This window comes from Dermacentor variabilis, chromosome 1 (assembly GCF_050947875.1).
Source record: "Dermacentor variabilis isolate Ectoservices chromosome 1, ASM5094787v1, whole genome shotgun sequence".
In the NCBI taxonomy this organism is placed as follows: domain Eukaryota; kingdom Metazoa; phylum Arthropoda; class Arachnida; order Ixodida; family Ixodidae; genus Dermacentor; species Dermacentor variabilis.
Window position 1 is genome coordinate 263487281 of NC_134568.1, and position 26923 is coordinate 263514203.

Below are 26923 nucleotides of genomic sequence, written 5' to 3' on the forward strand. Positions count from 1 at the left end.
CGTGCAAAGAACTGAGGCGAGTTTGGCGAGCGCATATGTCGCGACCCAATCAAATCCTACTGTGACGTCCTGCGCAACGGCATGGCGCAAAGCGACTTCGGCGTCAACACAGCTAGTTGACTCAGCATTGCAAGCGTGTGAATGCGCCTAAGAGACATGCAAGGACGAAAGGAAGAACAAGGTACACGGTAGCGCATATACTTTCGACTCAGCTGACTTCTGCGTTCCAGCCTGTGATTTTGTAACCTGCGTTCACATGCCAGTGCTCCAGTTTTGCGCATCGTGTTCGACAGAGGAGTGCTGTGTGTGATGTACGCGGAACGCCAGTTCTAAAATTTAAATTATGGGCGAATACGATGCCAAAATCGCGTTCTAATTATGAGGCACGCTGTAGTGGGGGACTCCGGATTAGTTTTGACCACCTGTTCTTCTTTAGCGTGCACTCAATGCACAGGTGTTCTTGCATTTCGCCTACATCTAAGTGCGGCCGCCGTGGCGGGGATATGATCGCGCGACCTCTAGCTTAGCAGCTCAACGTCCTAGACACTAAGCAACCACAGCGGGTAATGCCAGTTCTACTTTCTAGCCTGTGGATATGTTGTGGCGTGCGTCTCCTGGCGCGCTCCCTGTTTCCGTGTCACGTAAGCCGTGTAACCAGATGAACGGGGGCGTAGTATAGACAAATAAAGTTATCCCTTTAAAGCAGGTCATGCATTTGCGTTCAACTGAAGGCTTAAGGGAGGCCTGGGTGTAATGCACCTCTGACTCTATACTCCAGGGCAACGTCCTGGCGGAAGGAATAAGCAGTAATCAGGAACTACAAGCAAGCTTGGTTGTTTCTTGCAATCGAGGCAGTGCGATCATGGTTCGCATATTAACTTTATCATCCCGGCTCACTTACTAGTGCCTGCTGTAGGCCTCCTGCACGTGTAACAATATAGTGCGTAACTCGTCCTTCACATCATGCCAGTGCACTTAAGTATACCACACGATGAGCGCATGGAAATTTTTGGTCGACCTCATCGGACTTGCCTGACTGGACCTCAGCACTTTTATTGCGACTGTACTTCAATAACCCCACCAAAGAACCCCCATAGAGCCACCCTTTCTCTAAATAAACGTTTTATTTATTTATTTATTTATTTATTTATTTATTTATTTATTTATTTATTTATTTATGTTATTGCGATAGCAATGATATGAAGGCTCAAGGCGCGTTCACGCCGTCGCAATTGGCACCACCGTCGGCGTCGTCGTGCCGTCCCGCTTTTGACGACGCATGCGCCGCTCTTGCGCGGAGGGTTAGAGTGTCTCTGCAGAGGCGCGGAGTTCGTTTCGCTGCAAAAACGACGAAGCGAAGTGGACGCACTTTTAACGGTCCGCTCAATCGCCTTGGTGGTAGAGCCGCGCCAGCGTTCTGCCTTCCGCGGCTGGAGTCACCATTGTGCACTGGCGCAATATGGCACACTTGCGTTCCTGCTGAGCGGCTGTCTGTACGCAGTGCCCTGAGCGGAACGGAGAGTAAACGTCAAGCTAACGTTACCTAACATTTCAATGGGCACTTACTAAGGCCGACTGTTTCCCGTCAGTCTCATCTCGCGCAACATCGACGTGCGATGCCTGCAATGCCAGTGGCGGCGCTCCCAATCACACCAGCGTTGTGAGCCGCCTGGTAGCTGCCAGGGCGCTGTTCCTTCTGCATGCCAAACAGTGGTTGCCTCGCATGCTACGTCGCGCCAGTATGTCACAACCGCGTGTAGTTAGAACACATTCCGAGTAGTTCAAACGCTACGCTAAATCTTGCTATCGCTGTCGATGGGTCGCCCTTTTTCACTGTCACTGGTGCAATTTTCTAATTTCATAGTTTTTCCGTAGGTTAGGTTGATCTGGACATGCTTTCCTTCCCCCTCCCCTCCCTTATTTTAAAGGTTTTAATTGCAGCATTTGAGTGGATATACACAATGTAACCTATATTCTGCGAATTCTATTGATATGACATCGCAAAACGTATTGAACGCTTTATTAGCTGCTCACACTTAGTTGCTGCTATTGATAACTTCTCAGGCAATGCTGCTTAAATTTGTGCGTTCCGCATGGGCCAGTTGTTGAACCTTTTTTTACTTATTTACACCGGCTACCCTATCTTCGCGATTTTACTCGTATGTTTGTGTGCGTGTGTGTCGGGCGGTCTCAGAAACGTATGATTATATTTCACACGTATGTTCTAATGTCGTGCTAATACTCTAGAAAAAGTGTAATGACGGCGGAGTAGTGTAGAGCGGCAACCGTGAAGGGAAATCAGTGTGTTTGCGTGTGTGCGCGTGCGTGTTTTGAGATGAAAATAAATACGTAGAGGAGTTGTCACCGTTTGCTGGCTGAGCGGTAGGGCCTCTGTCTCCATACTACTAATAATAATTGCAGGAGTTTCATATCCCGTCATTACGCCAGTGCGATGACGGACATTGTAGCTGAGTGCTCCAAATTGATTTCTGCCGCCTGTAGCTCTTTAACAGCAACCTAAGTATAAGCACATGGCAGTATTTGCATTCAACGTCGCATATAAATGCCGAGAGTAGCACCTGTGCGACCTCGTGCTCATCATCAGAGTGCCATATAGTAACCGTATAAGAGCAGAAGATTACTGCACCGCCTCACTTAGATAGCCTGGTCAACAGCGGCGTTGTTAAAACGCAGTGCCTATAATTACAAACACACACAACCTGTTTTCCATAGTGATTTTAGGCTGTTGGACCTGAAGCGGACGCCTGGGAACTAATTTACGACTAAAATGGTAGTCCCTACATTTTGGTGAGAAATTCAAGTTTCATACAGTTAGTAACTCAGTACCAACTCTAAATTTTACAGTCACACACGAGTGGCAAAGGCCCTGAAGCTCACAGACGTGTGTCTTTTAAAGGCACCCCAAAACACTGTCTCCCTCATTCCTTATGTTTTTATCCTTCGATGTGTTTCCCTCTCTATTGTCGCCTATGTTGCGCCAGCTTTCCTTTGGCGGCTCCACTGAAAATGGATGCCACCAATGCCCAGTTCACACGTCTGCCAGCATAGAGCATGTCCATATCACGAAAAAAAAAAAAGATTAAGTGAACTCGAAAAGCACGGTTTGCACGGCTGGCCGAACATCGCGAGTCTTATTTGCACAGACTTCTATGGGCTTGCCTTTGTATAACCCAGCGCACTTGAGACAACAGACGTAAAAAGGCTATGGAGAGAATGGAAATGCAACGCCACTAAAACGTCTTGAAAAGAAAGAAAAAAAGAAAAGCGATCTGAAATTTCTTGGCACCCACGACTGCTTACTTTCCCATATGCTTACTATAGGCGGCTGCTTACTTTCCGCACCCTTAAGTGATGGCCGTAGGGGCAGTACATCTTATCTTGTACAACCGGGGCCACTGGGCGCTCAGCACATATCAATGTGCAGTCGCTGAAGTGCGAATCATTACTGTGCCATTGCTCTACCAAAACAATACGCAAGAGCTGCACACGCAGAAGCATGGTTCGCGGGTTACTTCCAGCAGAAGTGCAGCTCCCTTCAAGGGGAAAGCACGAGAAAGAAAACAAGAGAGCACGAGAGGCTAAGGTTAGCATACTTTTACATTTACATTCTCCTGGTGCTTGAGCTGAGACACCACGGCAGCGCTCAATAATGGCTCGCTGGCGTCCTCGGGCTCACGTGCCGGTTCTTTCTCGAGCGGCTTCTGTTATCGGCGCCCTACATCGAGACGCGTCGTCTCTATTCCGCGTTGTCTTCGCAGTTTTTGCGCTCTTGATGCAGAAACCAGACTGACAAGCACTAACGCAGTATTGTTAGTTGTCTTTTATAGACGCCAGACAGGATATTGCGAACGTTATTGGCGATCAGATTTCTCTGGCACGTAATTAATTTTTAGCCTTGAGATAAAGGTGACTGCAGAGCCGCAGCACAGAGCGGCTGTGCAGGCAGGCCAAATGCACGGTTGGACGCCTGCACCTTAACTACCTGCGGCTAAGTGGCGAGATGAGCCAGTTAGTCACCGATGCCACTGAGTAATGGTATTCAACGGTGTGAGCGAAATCGTTTGAGCGAAATCAGTGTGGACGATCAGGCAGCCACCTCTTGCACACGCTCAAGAAATTGAGGATCCTGCATGGGCCACTGTTGCTGCGCAGGCGTCCACACTTGATAGAGACAAAAGGCCTCGAGCCTTCGTCTTGGGTGCGCCTTCGTCCTGGGCGCACGTTCGTGACGTCGAGAAGCGAACGCAGTTCTAGGTAACAATCGCATGCATGTATAGGCTTATTCCACTGCGGCAACCGTACACTCAAGCTTAGTGTATGGGGCTACAAATGTGGGAGTCAAAGAAAGAGTCCATAGTCATGTAGGGTATTCTTGACCGCATGAAGCTTAAAGAACAATTGTTGCTAACATTGTATCAGATGCAGTGAATGTCCGCAAAGATCTCGTTGGTTTCGCTGAAATTTCAAGGTCTTTGTTCCAATAGCGGTGTATCTTTTATACAGCGCAGGGGGGGGGGGGGGGGGGAGGTCTCCCCCTTCTTGTGCGGAAAAGTCTAGGATGAAAGGGGAGATACGTCAACGTGTGCGTTGCGGAAACAGGCGCTATCGTTCAAGGGCTCAATGTCAATGTCTTTACACTCGACCTCGCGCTGCGTTTTCTGCCACTCTTATGTCGTTTTCTGATACGCGGAAACTCTTACCATGATGCATGCGTGAGCGCGTGTGACAGGTGGAAAAGGCACTAGACACGGTAATAGAGAAATACGCACGTACGCCAGTCGTTTATTATTAACAAACTTCCATGTGAATTCAACGTCGTCTCTATTCTTTCTTTCAACACCCTGCCCCCTTCCCCCAACGCCGAGTAGCAGGTGAGAACATGGATTCAGGCGCCGACCTTTCAAATTTTCTATCATAATAAATACCCCCCCCCCCTCTCTCTCTCTCTCTCTCTCTCTCTCTCTCTCTCTCTCTCTCTCTCTCCATGTGACCTCTACGGTGTTTGGGGTACCCATCTTATCGTCGTATTAACCTCTTCATTTACGAGTAGTTATCCGGTCCCTTTGCAAACGCTCTAAATGGCTGAAGAAATAGCGCAGTGAAGTGTTAATAGCAATACTTTGCGCCCTGCTGCACGAAATGTACGGGCACGATGATGCAGCATCTTACGCTATATATAATGAAGCGAGATAAAAGAAATAAGAATAAAAAATCAATTTACTGAGACAATTAAACAATCGGCACATCATGGTAAGTTATTATTTACGGTTGTTGGCGGCTGCGCAGCTGTCGTTGTCGTCGAATTCTATGATAGAGGAACAAGCCGTATATTCTCTGAACATTTATGTTTTGCACGATGTGAACGTATGAAAGGTCCAATAAGCTAGCGCCCTCTTCTGTAACTCGCTGCTGTGGCTGTGCATTGGAAACAAAGTGGGTAGAGGACAATATTCATGGAGGCTTAACTATGATGCTCAGAGAGACCGCACCAAAGGCCGTGACCCTGCCATAAATTGCAAGGAAGAAATGCAAGCATGCTTGATGCATGATCTTTGCTTCTCTCATACCTAATTTGTATGGGATCCTCCGTAATGAGCCTTCGTACAATCAGACAATGGAAACCTTCCTGCGAAGCGTAGTGAGGCTATGTCCGCGTCGAACGTAACGACATACCGTGGAGTGGAAGAATAATGCACGCGGGGAAGAACGATCATCCTCATTCTACTTCCTTCAATGCTTTCTACGCGCCGGCGCCTGTAGCCTTGAGTTTATTGCGCTCAGTGTCGGGCGAGCTATAGACGAACGTCAGGGGATGACGTCACAAAACAACCTCGGTGCTGGCGTCAGTAGTGACTTCCGTTGTATACGCAAAGCAAAGTGGTCGTTTCCACTGTCTGCAAATTGCACGCATGCTCCGAAGCCAAATTATTTTCGTTCTCGTAGTCTGTGCCGGAATGAACGTTATATAGAATATACAGTTGGGGCTGGGCTTTTTAGTGATAGAACCTTCTCGCGCCAACCTTTCGGGCTAGTGAAAAACGTATCTCTTTAACACAGTGTTCATTGCTACGAAAATGAATTAGTTTTCAGCTGACAAAAAAATTTGATTTATTGGTTAGAGGTTCGCACAGTGATCATACTAAAGCAAGTTTTCATGTAGTTCCGTGTGCTGGCAACAATTTTTCACGCGGGGATAAAACAAAAAGAAAAAGAAGTCTGTCATTATTTGCGCGCGTCTACCGAAAAGACAAAAGCGAGGACAAGGTTCCCATGCAATTTTGTCTCACATCGCGGGTGGAGTCGCTTCATGTCGTCGGTCTCGATGCAATCACAGTATACGCGCGCACACGCCCATGTATGCATCGACTCGCATACATCGGCGTGCATCGCCCATGTATGCAACGAACGAACGAACGAACGAACGAACGAACGAACGAACGAACGAACGAACGAACGAGCGAGCGAGCGAGCGAACGAACGAACGAACGAACGAACGAACGAACGAACGAACGAACGAACGAACGAACGAACGAGCGAGCGAGCGAGCGAGCGAGCGAGCGAACGAACGAACGAACGAACGAACGAGCGAACGAGCGAACAAACGAACGAACGAACGAACGAACGGACGGGCGAACGAACGAACGAACGAACGAACGAACGAACGAACGAACGAACGAACGAACGAACGAACGAACGAACGAACGAACGAACAAACGAACGAACGAACGAACGGACGGGCGAACGAACGAACGAACGAACGAACGAACGAACGAACGAGCGAGCGAGCGAACGAACGAACGAACGAACGAACGAACGAACGAGCGAACAAACGAACGAACGAACGGACGGGCGAACGAACGAACGAACGAACGAGCGAGCGAGCGAGCGAACGAACGAACGAACGAACGAACGAACGAACGAACGAACGAACGAACGAGCGAACAAACGAACGAACGAACGAACGGGCGAACGAACGAACGAACGAACGAACGAACGAACGAACGAGCGAGCGAGCGAACGAACAAACGAACGAACGAACGAACGAACGAACGAACGAACGAACGAGCGAGCGAGCGAGCGAACGAACGAACGAACGAACGAACGAACGAACGAGCGAACAAACGAACGAACGAACGGACGGGCGAACGAACGAACGAACGAACGAGCGAGCGAGCGAGCGAACGAACGAACGAACGAACGAACGAACGAACGAGCGAACAAACGAACGAACCAACGGACGGACGGACGAACAAACAAACAAACAAACAAACAAACAAACAAACAAACAAAAGACGTCGTAGGCGGGCAGTACATGTTCTCGGAATGAATATAAGCTAAAAGCAACTGCCGTGGTGCAACTATTGCAAATGAAGATGTCTGCCTGTCCATCCGTCACTGCATTGTCTTCAAATATATATGTTTCCGTTGACGTATCGGTTTGATGACAATCCTATATTGCAATCTGCATGATTGTGGCGCAATCCGCTGGAAGAAAGCGTTCGTTGAAGGCGAGCTCCCGGAGCCGTAATTATTGCCAGGCCGCCTATTCCAATCCAGTTCCATGTGGCATGCTATACAGCCAACGATACCGTGACTAATTGCGTATTGGTAATAGGACAACTCACTATCGGAGAGGCGAATACCCGAAGCTGACACATGTCTAGAGACAAGACAGGTGTCACATGACATATAAGTGTTGTGACTAAAGGTTGGTCAATCCGTGGTGGTCGATGTCGCAAAACTAGACCTTGCCTTTCAGGTGATTTGTAGTGGAAAGCTCAAGGATAACTTCGATCAGCTGGTTAAATTTGTTTCTATACGTTTTTTTTTTTCTGTAGACAGTATTGATGTGTGACTGTAGAACGTTAATGCGTATTGTATGGGAAAATGGGTAGCTTTAATTTCTCAACTGTACATTTGGATAACCGGCCGTGTGTAACTTACCCTCTTGTTATTCAATTATTAAACAACAACTGGCGTTCTTTAGAAACTTCAGGACACGGAAATCATTTCGTTGCATGAAAGGCAGGAACATCTTTTCGATTGTGTTGTGCATTCCCCCCCCCCCCCCCCCCCGCCCGTCGAAGTCTTTCCTTTATGAAAGTGTCGCTTATGTGCCTGAAACAGGTTTTTTTTTCTGTCGCTGCCGTCACCATTGAAACTAAATGGGCTAAAAATTTTGGAACAATGCCAATGGCTCGGAATGACATGTAGGGATATTTGTTCAGGAATATCGGGCTGAATATTTCCACCTTGTTTTTAGCCCTAGAATGCGGCCACGCAACACATTAAAGAAAGTATCCATAGTGTTGATTTATTTATGTGACTGCAGCGGATGTATTATGCAACCGACACCCACCTAATCAGCAAATTTCGTCGCATGGTCGCCCCGCTTTAGTTTCCGTTCGCTTCCCGAGATGCTCGCTCGGACGCGTTGCAGGTGGAGGAATCGTGGCCCGTGGGCCGGCCGTGGCTGAAGCAAATAAAAAAAGCGGAACAGCGGCTTGCTAGCGCCTGTCTGGGAGCGTGACTTCGTTGCGTGACTAGGTCGCGTGACGGTGTCGGTTGCCCCACTGCAGTCGGGAGATCACGACTCTGCTTCGGCATATAATGCGAGCAACGACGAAGCTAAACATTTGTTTCGGCAGTTACTCACGCTTTTCGTCGTTGCGCCGCGCGCAACGTATTTGAGAATTCTTTAACGATGTGCCTTTCACATGAGAGGATATTGATTAATATGGTGCCTTTCTCAGGCAGATAGAAGCAGTCGGTTGTATAAAGGAAGTTAGTTATTTGGTTGGCTGTTCTCCTGATCTAGCGCTTCTTATGCATAACGTAGAAAAAAGTGCTTGCTTTTAGCGTCATCATCGTACGCTCGTAAGCATTAAAAAAAAGACAGCGAGAAAGAGAGAGCACCCATGAAGGCTGCCAAAGGTATCCTAATTATGTATTCGTTCATGTTTCATCCTGGATTGAGAAGGCTAGAGAGAGGTCCTTGTGCACTGTCTTAAGAAAAGGGCTTTATCTAATACTAAAGTGAAATCAGGAATAGACCGCCATTGTGGCTCAGTGGCTGCGAAATTTCGCACCTGCGCACGAGGTCGCAAGTTCGATTCCCTGTCGTGGCGGCCGGATTCCTATGGAGGTGGCAAGCAAAAGAACTTCTGTGTTCTATTTTGATGCACGTTTGGATGCCTCGGACGCCTGAGTCATTAGCAGATGAGATTTTCGTCACAGAATACCGAGCTGGAAGTTCCAGCAGAAATAGCGCGCCTGATGGATAGTACTGTTAGCTGGCGGTTTACATACAGAGGAAAAATGAAAAGCGAGAAAATCAGTGACTCCTTGCACTTCTCCACCCCAGGAATTGAGCAGATGGATATGATCCCCACGTTTGCTAGAAAGTGCCTCCAAAGTCCGACGGACGGTGATAGGCACAATCAATCAATCAATCAATCAATCAATCAATCAATCAATCAATCAATCAATCAATCAATCAATCAATCAATCAATCAATCAATCAATCAATCAATCAATCAATCAATTAATCAATCCATTCTGAAGCCAGAAAAAGGCGAGCAGGTCCTTTCGGAAGTGTATGACGGTAAAAGGCATGGCAAGTAATGGCATTTGAAAAAACCCGCGACGTAAAACACATGCGAACAAGGATGACACGCGCTTATGCTTATAACTCGCCTTCCTAGTATTCGTTTTTCATCGAGCAAATCGCTTTAAATATAAACTTGAATTTAAAATTATTCTTGTTCCTTCAGGGGATATGACAGTCTACAGAAAGCTATTCATATTTGTCGGACATCTAGGGACACACAGGGCTTTTTCAGTGCCGGTATTCGTAGCTTAATGTCAACAATTTTTGTTTAACGATCAGAGCTTTCTGTTGTCGTATATCCTTCTTGTGTCTTGTGCCCTGCGCTACTGAACACGAAATATTTGTTCATCCGTACGAAAAAAAAAAAGAAAAGGAAGGCGAACCTGGGGGAGCAACAGCAGCCACGCAGTGGCAATGATGTGGTATGCTTTGGCGCTCGCTCACTAATTTGCACTACCGACGCCAGTCGCGAGGCTCAGGGGAAAGCATCTTGAAAGCGGTTGCACCACTTACGTGCAACCGATTACTTTATTGACGACACAAGCTGTAACAGGCGACGCAGCTTTGAGAACTTCAACTTGGTAGCACCGCGGTCGTGCCACGCAGCACTTTCGCGGATGCGCATGTTCAGACGGGCGAACCCTGGCGCTCAGTGTTTGTTTCCAAATATTATAACTCTACACCAGATGTTGGCCGACGAATTGAACCCGCGCTGATATGTCTCTGTATGTCTCGGTAGCGACTCCATCTTCCGACGTTGAGGCCAGGAAGCTGCCTACGAACAATTTACGGTTACGCCGAGGGGCGCCAACGAGCCAGCTGTGGTAGAAGACGACGACGGACGCACGAGCAGTGGCACGAGCCATTGCTGATGATGATAGTTTTTGCTCACCCAGATTTGTTGACGGACACGAAGAATGCACGGAACCTTAGCCATAAACAGCCTCGCAGTAATAAAGAATGTGTGAAGCGCTGCAGAGGATGCATTTGAAGTGGCAGGATAGCTTGTTCTGTTTACTGCATTCGTGCAACGTTAATACAAGTTTGGACGAAAATAACGAAGAATTAATTGATTACATTTGGGTAACTTTTTCATTACTACTGTGGGGAAGTAATTTGTTAACTGTAAGCAATTACGTTTTTTAATGAAGTAATAATTGTGATCGGTTACTTTCCGTCTTTAACGTGTGCAAGTCTGCCATTACAGAGTCTTTCAGTCTCCCAGATGCCTGCGGTCGTGATGACGCATTCAATCAACTTTTTTTTTACTTTAGGCAGGAGATAGAAACAGAAGCGGAAGAGAAATTGATGTTTGTTTGTTTGTGGTGGTGGTGGTGGTGGTGGTGGTGGTGAAAATGTCCGCAACAAACGAACAAACATCATGACGCAGCAACCAGCATGACGTTCTTGACAAATAAATAATGATCTATCGATCAGTAAATAAATAAATAAATAAATAAATAAATCCGTTCCTGGTGCAGGCGATGAAGCGGCCGTCAAGCACTCCGTAGATTCAGAAAAAGCAAGGCAGCATATGAAGTTGCATCCGAAGAAGGCGGTAGATATTCGAAAAACCGCTGAGACAGGCGCAGAGCACCATCGACTACGTACCTATATGGTTAATAAGAGCATCGGTCAGCTGCCAGTAAGGCGACCTTTCCTGCACATGTTTAATTATCTGAGGGCTACTACGTAGGATGTCAGAAATTTTTACGTTGCACGATCATGGTGAAAAAAAGATATGTACTACTCAATACCTACAGTTATTTCACGAAGTCGCTGCTGTGTTGGGGGAGGCGTATGCTGGCCTCACGCACTCCGTGGACAACAAAGCAAACGTGAAAAATAAAAAAGGCATGCTGCGCCGCTTCAAGCGAGCCCTGTGGTGGCCTTGGTTCCCACCGAAGGCGTTGTCACGTCACGTTCGATGAAAAACGAAATCGTGTTCGCGTATCATGGCTCGTAAATCAACTTTCTTTGTGAATCACTGACATCTCTGCGAGCGATGCTGACAGCGTGAACAGCGCTGCGGCCCTAGTATGTTTTATTTACGACGTTACATCGCCCGCTCATTTTTGCATTGGTCACCCTGCAATGGTAATTATATGCGATTATATGCGACATCATAGTCAAATACCACCTCTTTCGTTTATTTTCTCTGTGGTCGTTTTGTACTTGCAAACTTAATAATAAAGTTATAATTATCTAAACAGGCGAACCAGCCAAGAAGCAAACGTGGGGAGTTCTGGTGGGGCGCTACGCTTGCACTAAGTGAGCAAGAACAAATAAGTATGTAAAGGGTTCACTTTTTTTTCCCGCAAGACGGCAAATTCAAGTTGCACGAAGTCGACTACTCCGAGGACGTTCATTGCCTTTGACACACTACTGTTGATAATATAATTTTTTTCTTAAATGCGACTTACTTCGTGGAGCTGTTTACTGTGATGCAGTGCTTGTTTCCAGCAAATTTGAAAACGAAGCTGAGCGCATACTTATAGGGCAGATATTTGCTTGCTCAAAGGCATTCTCCAGTTGACAGCGGCGCAAGGAAACTTCTGGTTTCTGGTATTATCATGAACGGTATAAAAATGAAATGAAATAAAACGCGGGGAAGTTAACTAGGGATGAGCACGATTGGCTGCCCTTACTGGAGGAAAGAATAATAAGAATAAAAAGGCATAAGAGAGATTACGCGCGTGAAATTCTCGAGGCGAAAGCAGAAGCCATATTTTCGTTTCCTCTCGCGTTTCTTTTTTTCTTTTCCTTTCTTTTTACGCATGCACAGCCCTTGCTCACGCACGTGTATCCTTAATGCGAAAAGTCCTGCGGAAACATTTGTGATAGCAGTCAGAGCGTCTCTGCACGTTTACATCTGCAAAACAAGACACGAAACAAATCGTGGAGGAGATCTTGAAATGAACCGTCTGGGGGCTTCGTCTATCCGCGGTTGGCGCGAGGCCGTTGAACCTCGCCACAAAAGCCTGCGCCGAGTTCGAAAACCTCGTGCTTCTTAGCTCATTTACTTCCATCATGCGTGCAGGATCGCACCAGCTTATACCCACCTTATTACGAAAGTTGGCTACATGGCTTTCGCCGCAGCAGCATTCCGCACCTGCTGGAATTCTTTAGCCGGGTTGATCTCTCGCGATGAGTCGCGTGCTAGCCCATTCGAACTGGGTTTGTGTTTATTTCTTTATTTTTTTTCGGTGTTTGTGTTTTTGTAAATGCTCGGGCTTCCCGGAAGGTTAACGTGCCTGGGTCACAGCTTATGGAGGAAGCCGAGCTGGCGCTTGTCTGTTCTGGCAGGCATTGCAAGTGAGCTGGACCCCTGATCCAGACGCACTGTCGCTTTTTCCCGCGCAGCTGCGGCGTGGTGTTGACGCGCGCGGGTATACGTGGAGCCCGTCGTCTTCGCCGCCTGATCCTTGGCCCCAGGGGTCACGACTCGTTACCCCCACGGCCATTGCTTGACTTGCGCCACGCGCAGATCCCATCATAGGCGGGCGCTGCGGGGAGACGTTCCTGCGGAAGGCGAAAACCGCTTGGAATTTCTCTGATTCGCGACTGAGAGTGGAGCTTAGCGAGACTGTTTTCGAGTCCATCTTCGTTCTTTCTGCTGAATGGAAGCTCGCACGCAACGTTAAGGTCACAAGTGAAACATCTAGATTCACCCGATATTTGCGCCATGTTACCGCAACCTGCACCTCGCTGTATGTGGTGGTTGGTCATCCTGCTTAACGTTTCATGTCCAGCTCCTTTAGTACTGCACCTCGCAGTACACTGGTTTCATTTGGTGTCCTCTATTCCGCATGCATGTAAAATACTTTACTGCTCACAGCTAGGGATATAATTTGACAGGTCGCGCTGGAGTTAGTGTATGTCGCGATGAATTTGTAAGGGTATACTAGTATGAACGAGCATGGCTACTTGTCTGCTCGATTTCTGTACGCAGCAAAACTGAAAAAAAAAAAAGCACGCATACTTTGGGGTGGAATACAGGTGATCAAGCCTAGCAAAAATAAGTGGACTAGAATGACATAGTATCAGAAGCGAATAAGAAGATGTGCAGACTAGAGACACAGCTAGATTACAGTGTATGCGGCTCGAAATAGGAAGGTGCACGCACGCGCTCATATTTTTGCATAATGTGTGTTCGCTGCCAGTGATGTGATGTCCTATATGCAGTGCCTTCCTTACAGTGCGTGTAATTTCTCAAGAAACTGTTAAGTTATATAGTGCACCCAAAGGTCTGATGCAGTTTTTCCGCTGCGAGATGAAAAAGAATTCGAATGGCACTGGTATCCCGAGAAATTACCTATGTAAGGTAAAATGCTAACGAATTGCATGCAGCTAGGAATAACCACCACCGCGATTGCTTTGTATGTTGAAGCAGTTTTTGCATATTCACCATATCATTCCCCGATTCGCTGACGGTGCGTATGCACTGCGGTCATTCTAGAAGTCCGTGATAGTGGTTGGACTAAATAATCAACGCTTATGTCATGCTGTCGACAAACATTCCTGAATGAGAGAAGCTACGATAGATGAACTAGCGCTGTTCCAAACCGTTCTGTCATACTGAATCTTTTTGCAGACGCCCATAGAAACTGTTTCTGCCACGCAAGGTAGAAAGTCCGCGTTCAAAAGTTGGCCCCTTAGCAAACCATCGGTCTTGCCTAGGCACTCGCTCAAGCAACTGAAACTTTGTAACCACATCGCAAGTCGCTCAGCTATGTGAAACGCTGCTCGGAAAACAGCAAGCACTTCCCAGCATCGACGAACCTTGCCGATCCGTGTCGTTTATACCGCATTGTCCGCTGATCACAGAGAGGCCAAAGGGGCTCGTCAGCTAATAGAGGCCCTTTAGATGCCCGTCAGACGGCGCTGACTGCATATGCCGCCCCTCTCGCCGCCTCATCAATCTAAGTGATGACTCACCCCATCCAAGGCTTAGACCGCAATATCTTCATTGGCCGGAGATCGCACCCGGGGTCTGTCAGGGGCAAGGCTCCGGATGTGGGCCTTCGAATGAGGCGGAAGCTTCTCGTTCCTGCATCCGGCACAGCGATGAGTTGGCCACGGCTTTCTGCGCTGAATGGCCGATAAGCCGCGCATGATGGTGGCGCTCATATAACATTTAGGTTTGTAAACAGCATGGTTTCTCTTTTTCAATACATGTTTAGTACGTGGAATGTTTGCACTTCATTGTAGAGTGGTATTTCTTGCTTTCTTTCCTTACTAATTTATTTATTTATTTATTTATTTATTTATTTATTTATTTATTTATTTATTTATTTATTTATTTATTTCAGTCTAAAAGCACTGTCTTGTCGCTGTGTTATATGAAATGGGTTTGTCCGGATTTTTCTTAGCGCAGACCCGCCGTGATGGCCCAGTGACTGTGGCGTTCTGCTGCTGAGCACGAGGTCGTTGGTTCGATCCCCGGCCACGGCGCTCACATTTCGATGGAGGCGAAATGCAAAAGCGCTCGTGTGCTCATATATAGGTGCACGTCAAAGAACCCCAGGTGATAGAAATTAACCCGGAGCCGTCAGACCTCACATAGCTCCAGTGTTGCTTTGGAACGTTGAACCCCACGAATCAATCAATCTCCGCGTAAGCAAGTGGTGTGCTGCCGCAGGTCCGCGACTGCAGCTCACGCTGGTTGCGACAGCCCGTTGTACGCATTACTGCGGGAAAGGCGTCCTAGTGAAATACTCCACGACATCCGCGCGGACCAAGCACGTATTAGGCCTGTGTGTTCCCCGCTGCCCACGGCAAGACGACCGTTACTGTGGATGAAGCGGACTGATTTGGTCTTTGAGGGACAGAGCTCCATCTTTTACGCCCAGCTTGCGGCCGCGAATGCTATAGCCATAAAATTCTTGTTCTAGAATTGGGACTTCCGAATCTCACTCTATACGGCATAATAGCCTGTAATGGACGGTCATCTCATTGTGTCCAAGCTTCTGCATTGATGGCACCTAAGCACAGTTATAAGCAAGCGTAGTGACTGTTTCATAGACCGCCCGTGCCGTTTTTGTGTTCTCTTCCGCTGTCCCCGTCTTTATTTGGGGTCAATATGATATGCAGTGAACACCAACTAGGACAAATTGATGTTCTTCTGTTTCATAGTGTTCACTAGAGAGCGCATGTGTCGTATACTAGTGCCGCGCCAGTGGCTTAGAGAAGGACGATGAAGTTCACAGCTTATGCTTGGCCTTGATGGGGTACCGCTAGTATTAGCGCCCCTGAGACATACGCATAAGCACACACTGTAGTTACACTCTAGTTATCTGTAGAACCGCTCTTTGGAAATCAATATTTTCTACTGTTCTCTTGTTACTTTGCTCTCTTTTTATGTTTGCATCAAACCCACCGCGTTAGCTCAGTGGCTATGGTGCTGCGCTGCTGAGCACAAGGTCGGGGGTCCGATGACGGCCGCGGCAGCCACATTCCGATGGGGACGGAATGCAAGGACGCTCGCGTACCGGTGTATTGGGTGCGCATTAAAGAACGCTAGGTGGTCAAAATTAATTAGGCGTCCCCCCCCCCCCACCCCACGACGTGCCTCATAATGAGATTGTGGTTTGGGCACGTGAAACCTACCCCTGACTTTATTTTAATTTTTACGTCTGTGAAACGATTACCACTTACAAATCTCGTTCTATTCACGCCCCTGCGGTCATACTTGACTTCCGAAGCAAAACAATGACAGTTATTAATGGATTTCGTAGTAAAGGAAATCTGCAGCTCCTGATGAATGGAGTAACAAACACGATCGCTCATGTATTTAGCATGCACAACTAGCAGCTGGCAGACTGCTTTCCTGTACCTCCAAGTGGCCTGGCTGTACATGGAGAAAATGTTCCTTTAGTTATGTACCTAGGAGCGATTGTGTAAGTGATGGTTTTGAAGAAAAAGAAAGGAACAACAAATTTCTGGCGGGTGTTGCCATCCGAAGCTGCATCCTTCCTGTTTGCCGATATTCTTAGGCGTCTTGCCTTGATGACGTGCAACGAAGCCCGGAAGACATTATTTGACATCGCCAAACACCGTAGAAGGGTGAAGTGTGATAGGAACACGCATCAGGGCGAAGACATCCCTCGTCTCCAGTGTGTCTTGATAACCCTTAGCGTGTGTTTGTTCTCGTCCCAGCGCAGGCTGGTAGCGCGACTCCTCGGCAGACCATGGAGCGGCAGAGAATTAGCCTGCCAAAAAATGTCAGCCGTGTATGCACAAGCCTATAGCTGTATGTAATGATCTCCACACGGAGCCCCCTTTTTGGGACCGCGCTACGACGAGTAGGAAGAATGTCTACCTTGCCGGGCGCCAGCGGCGCTTTCAAAGAAAGTGTTTGCTCGACGCGCGAGGTATCTATCTTCTGCCTCTAGCAAGCGATGACGCATGCGTTCGTTCGTTTTGTTCTCTTTTGTCGACGACCAGCTGTGACTGGTTGTGTACGACAGAGGTGAGCCCCGGCTGGCAGCGTTGCGTGGGGGTTATAAGCGTAGACTTTCCTCGTGCAAGCCATCAAGGACAGAAACGCTGTTCTGGCTAAGGAAAGTCAAAAGGGCAAGGTCGGCGACGAGGAGCCGCCTCTCGCGGCCCGCTCGACGCGTCAGTCCAGCTGTAAATCGCTGTGACAGAGTCGCTATCCGATACTTAGCGACGCAATAAAGCGCGCGGCCCTCGAAGGGCAGGCGCGGGCTCATTGAAGCTAATGCTCTTCCGCTACTGCCGGGGGTTTTCAGTTCACACCGGCCGCTGCGCGCGGGCCGCCTCGTCGTTTCCTCGGATCGGCAACGCGAAGACGCAGCGATTCCCGTCTTTGAGTTGCGGAGGGAGAATGGGAGTTCTGTCTAGACGATTCCGGGCTGTAGCCACTTTGTCTGGCCCTTGCAGCTTCCTCTTCTCGTTCATGGGCGGCAGACGTCAAAGATGAGGGAAAACACTTGCTTTACTGCCCAATATTTTGCCTCTCTCTCTCTATCGCTTTCTGTCTGCTTTTTCCTGATTCATGACGCAACCAGCTCAATTTGACCGCGTTGCTGCTAGCATATTTCTTCATTATTGTTGCTACATAAAACTGGCGACCACATTTTTTTTCTTTTTGCGGCGAGCGACTGTTAGAAGTCGTTCAGCTGCCACTTCTCGTCCATTTTAATGAAGAAAGATTCAGCGTCTTATATCGGCCTCACGCTTAAAGAAAAACCGAAATGGGAGTGGCGTCTTTTTTAATAACTATCAGCATCAGATGTTTTTCCGTTCGAAGATAAACTTCACTAACGTGGGAAATCTTAAGAACTTGTCGACAACCTTCTAGCAGGCTTACAACAGCGTTTCATGTCATTCGACCCGCCGTGGTTGCTTGGTGGCTGTGGTGTTGGGCTGCTAAGCACGAGGTCGCGGGATGGAATCCTGGCCACGGCGCCGGCATTTCGATGGGGCGAAATGCGAAAACACCCGTCTACTTAGATTTAGGTACACGTGAAAGAACCCCAGGTGGTCTAAATTTCCTGAGTTCCCCACTACGGCGTGACTCATAATCAGATCGTGGTTTTGGCACGTAAATTCCCATAATTTTAGTTCCATAAGTGTTATGTCCAAGTCTACCTTAAATGATTATTGGTCTGAAGTTTATATTGAAAATGTACTATCGCGTGGCCTGCGCGCGCTCAGTTCCGTCTGCAGACTTGCAAGACATTTCCGTACCCTGTCCACTTCCCTTTCTCAAGTTATTCACACCCTTATGTCTTCCATTACTTGAATACGCCTCAGTGGTGGGGAATGGCACGGGCAAGTGAAACAGCATATTAATCGCAAATGTATGGAAAAAATACACGGGCATATACAAAGGTCGTTTTCTTATCGCGCGCACGAACAACTTTTCAAGGTTTGATAATTATCCCACACTTCCATCACTTAGCTGCAAACGTAGCCCCACAGACGTCCTCTTTTCGTATGAAGTCATGCACGGAATTATTACATGCGCGGGGCTACGTAGAGTGTTTTCTTTTATTTTTATTTTTTAGCTGCACCAAATTTTAAAACAGCTTTGGGCGCAGAATCTCCTGTGGGATTTAGCTAAATGATGCGTAAGCATTTGCTACTAATCAAATGCTGTTTCGTCGTCGAATGCTGCTGTGTTTCGTATAATTGCGCAAAACAGTGCGAGAGAATCGTGAAATGTAGAAGCGCGGTTGCAGCACCTAAATGATAACTAAATTATATGAGACAACGAAGAAGAGGCGAGTAGTAGATAAGGTGTCATGTTACAGCTAACTCCCACAGGATGTGGACGAGGGATGAGAATGCTGAGTGATATTTTGTAAATGAAGCAAATATATACTACATTTATTATGTACGCTGTCTCTTGTGTGGTTCTTCTTGCGTTTCTTCTTGATCTTTAAGCTGGATGATGGGGCGTTTGGATGATTCCGCTGCTTCTTGGAAGATGGGCATTGGCCGAAGCATGCTGTGGTACGTGATGTAATTAAACAGTGTCACGTTTGGTAGTCCTCCTATGTAGACGTGGTCGATGACGCTCCCTCCTCTCAGTAGGAACCGTTATCAACTGTACTCCTGCGGCTGCTGCGCATTGCACGGCCGCGCGTGCAATACCTCGAAAGCGATCGGTGATGCAGACAGAGTGCGCCGAGCCCTGATAGCTACGTGTGTGCTATGTTCTCGCCGCTTAGTTCGCCTTCAAGCGAGAGGCAGCACGAGGGCCACTTCGCTCGATCATCTTACGTGACAGATGGACGGACGCATGGACGGACGGGTTTCCTCGTTGGGTATACGCATAGAAAATGCTTACGCATTTAAAATTGCATGTGGCAAATAGCAGAATTCTTACCCTTGAGCTAAATTACTCGATGAGGCGGCCATTACTTCTGCGAGAAATCGAAATGGTTAATTGAATAATTATCATAATTACACTTATTACGTATTTAACTATTTACTTTAGGGCACATATTTCATCTACGCATTGTATCCAGTGAGTTTGAAAGGCATAACCACTTGGAACGAATTTTTGGGACTGTACCGGTTTCGAGATATGCGCCGTCAAATTTGCGGTAAAACTGCACTGTTCCACTTTTTTTTTGTTTTTCAGAAAACGCTGGTGTTATGCATTCAAGCACAAAAGTAACTGGAACGCCAATGCATTTCGTTGGACACATTGAAAATTAATATCTCGAAACTGCTGCAGCCCTAAGAATTCATTTCAAGTGGATACGCCTTGCCAACTCACCGGCTATATAATTCGTAAGTTGCAATATGTGCCACAAAGTAATTAGTTAAAGTGTTAATTAGCGCAATTACGTTAATTATTCAATTCGGCATTTTTGCTTCTCGTAGAAGCAGCTAACTGCGTCTGCACTTCTAGCCCGGCCGTTTGTGCGCATGGCGCGTCTGAGCGCGGCTCCGTGCGCCCTATCACGGGGGCAAGCAGCGGCGGGTGAAAGATCAGCGAGCCGAGATGGCTGGTGGCTCCGTGCGCGCTGTGTTCTCGAGCGCCTAGTGTTGGAGACCGCATAATCAAGTTTCGGAGACGCGTTGACGTTAGAGGCAGCAAGAAGCGTTCGCTCACCGCTGCTGCCGCTCTTCATCACGCCATCGTCGTGAGAGCGAGTGTCAGCGGTCATCGAGTGAAGTCTGTTAAGGTTTGGCTGTGCGCGCGTGACACCCCTCTTGCTAATTTAATTAGGGAGCGAATGTTTATTGCAAGTTACACGGCCGATAAAACTACGACCCTTACTTTACGCAGATGTCTATACCGTGCTATCGCCATCGATGCTTCGCCTTTGGGGAATATAACAGCGACTTTTTTCAGTGAATCGAAGTACTTCGTTTAAGCAAAGATACCTCACTGGGAAACTTAGCAGACGCCCGTTCCTCCTCTTCCCTTATTACCCTTGGCACACTTCGTTTCCTTCGTCGCATTTCAATTTGGGCGAAATACAAGAACGTTCGTCCACTTAGATTTACGCGCACGTCAAAGAACTCCGGGTAATCAATATTAATGTCGAGTTCCCCACTAAGGCGTGCCTCATAATCATCGTGGTTTTTGCCTCGTGAAGCTCCAGAATTTATTACTTTTCGCCAAATGCTCTGGCGAAGCACTGCAACAGCGCCGGCTGCTGATCAGTAGTGGATGTAAACTGCTGATTGAGCATTCGTGGCTGCTGCGTCACGAGCGCCACGTTGTCTTCCAGCTTATGCGCTCCCTTGAAAAAAAGAAAAAAAAAGAAAGCGTTGAACGATGACGCTGGTTTCGAGTGCACACTGGGCTGCCTGTTGGTCGGGGATTTGTGCTCGCCGCTCGTGCGAGCACCGGCGTTGACGCACGCTCGGCAAAAGCGGCCCGTTGGCAGTGCGTCAGCGGGAAGCTTATTTTTCCTTTCTGTGTTTTGACGGCGCCTGCTCGTTTTCCTACGCTCGATGGAGCTGAAGTTAGAAGGAGGCTCCGTGGAAAGAGCTCGGCGTCGTGCGCTTCTGAGCCGGCCAGAAAGGCGTGGCGAGAGGGAGCAAAGGGGTTTCGCGTTATGGACGTCGTTGCTGCAGTGCAGCTGCCACTTCCGTTTGCGGACCAAGGTCAAGCAGGGCTTTCCTGTTCGTCTCCGCAACGGCTGGGCCTGACTCGCTCGTCGGCAGTCTTGAATCTGCCTTCCTCTGCGTGTCGGCGTCTTCCGCTCGGCGCATTGTTTTTAGGTACTGCTTCCGCAGGGCTGAGGGGGTGCCGTATCAATAATTAATGAAATAATTCCGTGGAGGTCACTGTGGACGCCATGGAGGACGCAGTTATTTAGGAAACCTTAATCGTTTCTTTTTCTTTCTGTTGTTTTTTACGTACGGTATATTACCTTCGCGTGCGGGCACTTTTGCATTTAGTCTGTATCGAAGTGCTGTTTCGAGTAATGAAGCACGGAACCCTAGATTTCGTGTCCAGCAGCAGAAAAGCTCATCCGTCTAATTACGGGCACTGTCGTGACACGTGCCCGGTGAAGAGAAACCGACTGTATATAGTCGCTAACGATCTTCAGATGCGCAGTCCAGCGTGTGAGTTCAACAATTTTTTTTATTGTTTCCCTATAGTGCTAATGATGAGCAAACGGACCTGTTTCTTAAGAAGCTCTTCGGGTCACAGAATTCTGAATTACGGGCATGTTTACTGCTACGTTTGTAACTCTGCTCAGTGCTAATTTTACGACAACCTACTTGGGCTTGCGCTTTGAGGAAACGCACCGTTTTTAGATCAACATCGTGTGACATGTTTCCACTCGTGCAAGGTAACTGTATTGCGTAATCCGTCAAATACGGGCCATAACGTCGCAAATAAGCAAAATACACCACGTGTCCTATAAAGCATATCGTTTCTGACCCGCAAATAGGATGTTTATTTGGAACTCGGTAACATATTTCGAAAATATAGTTGCTTTTCTTGTGTTAAATGCTACATTATTTAAATCAATATTTCAAGTATTTTAATTATAATATTTAGTTATGTTAAAATTGATCCAAACGGCAAAGTTTAGCTCTGCTAGTTGCATTGTGTTCGGTGCTTTCACTTACACCTAACGGATAGCTGCGACGGCCACGCAACCTTCAGAAATACTTGCAGCTTAAGCGAATGCGAGCGCTCACCCCAAGCCGTGGACCAGAGCTGCCCGAGAAGCGGAGTCGGCACGCGCAATCAGACAAAGCACTCCGCCGCTCTTTTACGGCGACGCCGGTTGCCCTCAAAAGCCACGCACGGGCGCAGGTCGCGAAAGAGTTTTTGACACCTCCTGCGGTCGATCTATCAGGGCGTATCATCTCCCGCTAACGGCGTTCCGCATTTTACCGATTCATGCCGCAAGCGCGGTGTGCCTTCGCACCGGGTGTTCCCGGAACCAAGGGTCGGGGCTTTACGAGCCACGAATCTGCCCACCTGCGCGCCGCGGTGGGTTTGGCGTTCTTTAGCTTTTCTTTCAGCGCCCATAGAATGTCCCCGTCTGACTTTACGGCTTTTCTGTCTGCCTTCCAGGAACTCAATCGGCACCCCAAAAGGAAAGGGGGCATTCGAGAGGACGGGCCCTGGCAGCAATCAGGCCGAGTGCGTGCATGCGGGCTCCGCGAAGCCGGGGTGCGCGGCGCGGTTTTCGGGCGACACTCTTCGCGAAATGTGCCGCGTATGAAGCGAGTGGCGCAGAGCAGGTGTGGCATGTCACACTACGATGCGGCAGCGTCCCCCGAACTCTCCGCCTGCTTGATCTTGACTGACTGAAGAAGTGTGTGCCGTATGCTGCGTAGGTTTCGGCACCGCGTGAAGCGCCTTGCGGACTGCAGCGAGCGGTTCCGTCATGTTACCGAGAGTTAAATGGTAGGAGGAACGACCTGGCAAATGTAAAAAAAAAATTAATTGCGATGTTTCCGCAGAAGCACGTTTTTCGTTTTAGAGACCGCCAAGTTCAGGTTCTTTGTTAGATACAAGTGCACGCACTTCTTGCTTGACTTCTAAGCGTAGTTTTTCCATGCATGTACCGAAACCTTCGGGGAAAAAAAAGACTGCATGAATAAGTGTGGAAAATCGCGCATTTTCTGGCTACGACGCCGACCGAACATTTTATTATTATGGGTTCTATTTACCATCTTACGTTTGTGAAGTTCTTCTACTGTGGAATGGCTTCGCCTGCAACGCTGAAAAGCGAAATAATGCTCCGGAAGGACAGGAAAAGGTAAATCCATTCGCTTTGGATTGCAGGCTAGACCCAAGAATTACGTTGTAATTTCAGAAAAATAAGCGCTTTTTGGTATAAAAAGTCATTACGTCACTCTGTTTTTATGTTTTGCGTGCGCGGAATTACGCGACCGTTACCGTGCACTATAACTTATAGACTAAATGTACTTACAGCAAGCCACGTTTTCGTACGGCGTGAAGGCATCCGATCACCTCTTACGCCGACAGCCCTTTCAAGTTTCACCACGTTATAGGGACCGAGGTTTAGGTCGACTACAACAATATGTGAGTCAGCGAACGAAAGACCTGGGAACCGTTCGGACCGATGACAGGAGCCTAAGAAGCTCTTCATTTTATTGTTCTTCTGACCTCGCAGCACGAGCCAAACGCGCCGGAACGCGCCATATGTAAAAGGCGGCCGAGGAGGATGACGATGGCTGCTAGAGTGCTTAACGCCCGACTTTCTCGTTAAGTTGTGCACTTCCGGGACATCAACTCCAGCTGCAAAATGAATATTTACTTTGGAGTCAAAAGGGCGTGATAGACTCTTTTACCAATTCACGCAATATTTATTCCTACTTTCTCAGTATGTGCTTAACTAGAGTGACGAGTGTTTAAATTAGCACACAATGCTACATTTATAGTCACATGTAGCTACAGTATTGTCGAGGGACTAGCTAGGAGCAAACATGTGTGCAAGCAGTTCTTTGACAAAGACGCTCATAGGGACAATCAGCGTTTGCAGTAGAGCCTCGAGAAACAGAGCCGCCGAGGAGCGGGAATGCGAGACGACGCGTGCAAATGTGTACTCATGCGCATACGATGAGCAGTGGTCCAAAATAACTTGCGACCCGTCCTGAGCAGTGTGAGATACATGCAGTGCGCTGGAGGCAGCTCAGATATAGGGTGCTGGAAATTTGAGTCAGTTTCAAGCAGACTCCAAGGTCTTGTTCGTTGCTTTTATTACGTTTTGTGTTATAAAGCCGCGTGTTCGCCTAACTGCTCGCTTTCTTGTGGAACACATTCACCGGAAATAAACCGCCACCACAGGGACGAGCTACCGACCATTAGACTGGGGGAACGAAGACAAGCGCTGTTAAGCGCCTAAGGAGGCTAGATAGACAGACACAAAGTGGCCGATGTAGGCTAAGAATGTTAATCGCAATAATAACAAGATATTACAGGAGAGTCTGTTCACATTTCGGAAATACAATTACCGCATGGAAAACAGGGCCAAGCGTCTTTGCTGCGAAATTCGAGGTATGTTATCAAGTGGTCACTGCTGACGGTGTCTCTTAGATGTAAGAAACTGTAGGCGACCTCTTAGTGATTAAATAACGTCACTGCTGAATTAAGTTCTTCCGTACCGCTCTAAGAGCGATCGCGCTTAACCGGGTCAATCGCGGCGAAACTCCTGTGCGAATTTGAGCGTTCTTCGCCTTTTTTTTTTCTTTTCGTTTTTGCTAGATCTCCGCGATATCCGACTACCGTGCCCACTTACGCGATGCCACAAGAGCCTTCGCACCGTTTCGTTGATGCCGGGTGGGATACGGAACTTTCAAGCACCCTGTAGCACTGAAGGAGAACTAGAAGAGCTTCAGAACGGCCACGAATACGGCGAGTAAAAAGCACCCGCTATGAGCACTTGGCTTCGCTTACGTCTTTAGCATGGGACTAAACGCAGAAAATAAGCTCGGGCATACGAACAATGCTCGTTATCACGCGCACGGGAGATCCATGCTGTTAAGGGAGCATTGTCCTCCAAAAGGCGGTGCCCTTGTTTTTTGTTTGATCTTAGGTATATATCTTTTTTATTTTTCTTCTCGGCGTGGCTTTGTAAACATTTATGGTGCTCAGCTCTCTGGGAGGTTCGCACTTAGGGCGGGCCTTTATGTAGGCCAGCTAAATTCCCTGTTGTGGCTTCCATTGTGTGAAACTTCGCTAGCAACCACTGGCGCTGGACCTTTGCCACGTAAGTTCCGTTATGCTGTACCTTCGTTCTTATGCTTTATCTTCGTGCATTTTACAGTATTTCTAAGCGTACTTTATGGAAAGTCGACCTACCTGGCCACCTCGAAGTTTTATCTGCTGGCGTTTGTTGTTTATAAAGTTATGTTAGCCTTAGAAAATAGGTCGCCCGAAGGTGTTGGCTCTCCTCAGCGACAGATGTCTTCATGGAAACAAATCATTTAGATGCTTCTCAGTACACTTTCCAAATTTTTCATTGAAGCCTTTGCGTTCCAGTCAGTGGTTAAAAAGAGAGCTAATTAATCGTTGCTAATTATTCAATGAGGCTCTCATGTTTAGAAATATTGTCTGACTTGCTTAAGGAAGCAGTGAACAGTACTGTGTCGGTCACGTTCGCGTAGCGCCCACGTATTTCTTCTTCTGCTTTCTTCTTTTCTTTTTTTAAGGCTTGGCGCAAGTTACCTAAGGAAGACGTCCTAAATATGGGCAGCAGGCACTTCGTTGCCAACAGCAGCGCCATAACGCACAACCTCGTGGACGGAGAAATAATTTTTCAGTAGCATGCGTGCTGCAATTTCGCCCCGGCAAATTTACCGCTCATCTTCAGACACACATGTACAGCTTAATGGCGACCTGGACCCGTCGCGGTCGTACAGTGCCTATGGCGTTCCGCTGCTGAGCCCGAGGTCACGTGTTCTGTCCCCCGCAGCAGCGGCCACATATCGTAAAACGCTCGTGCACTTGCTTTGATTTAGAGAGAGATAAAAAAGAGGAGAGGCAGGGAGGTCAACAAGACGCAGGTCCGCTTTGCTACTCTGCACTGGGGAACGGGCAAAACGAAAACACAGCAGAGAGAGAGAGAGAGAGAGAGAGAAAGCGCTAGTTGCACGCACGCGTGAAGGTGCGCACCAAGTCTATAAACAGTCGCAGATATCTGTCGACTTGAGGTACTTCAGAAGTGCTCGCGTTACTGTATGCACTACTGACGCGCCCGGCCATGGTACAAGGATCTTCGCTTCCGTAAACGCTCTCGAGTCGAACCGGTTTAATGCTGTCCTCAGAGCTGCACGCTGAACGTCGTAACAGCAACAAAGTCCCAAAAGGTGTTCAATAGTCTTTTCGCTTTCGCAAGAATCGCACATAGGCCCACATAAAATCCAGTGTATGCAGACGACTGTTCGAGTGGTTAGGAGAAAATCATTAAGTGTGCGGCATAGTTCGAGCCCGGAAATAAAGTTTTCTTGTAGGGTCTGTTCTGGATAGAGGTATCGGTACCGTCCGCGTTCCCCCATTGGCGGATCAGGCAGCTATCGTCGGCCAACTAAACACCAGCAATGCTTTAGGTACACGTTAAATAATTTTAGGTGGTCAAAATTATTCCAGGGCTATCCACTACAGCGTCTCTCCTAGCCCCAGTCTTTCTTGGGAATGTTACGCCCCATGAACCAATAGATAAATTCTGGCATGACTGGGCCGAGAAGCGCTAGAACATCTTATGCAATGCGTCAGGCTGCGAACTTGGCCTGGCTGTACGTATCGGGCTAAAGCACATTGATACAGGTGCGCGTTCTTGATCGTTCAAGATCTGGTGTTTGCGTCGA

General features: G+C 47.9%; 1 protein-coding gene across 5 annotated transcripts in view; it reads left to right on the forward strand.

The window, feature by feature from the left end:
* Nucleotides 1-26923, forward strand: part of LOC142563788 (uncharacterized) — a 702312-nt gene that overhangs the window by 226827 nt on the left and 448562 nt on the right. The gene's annotated exons all lie outside the window — the stretch shown is intronic.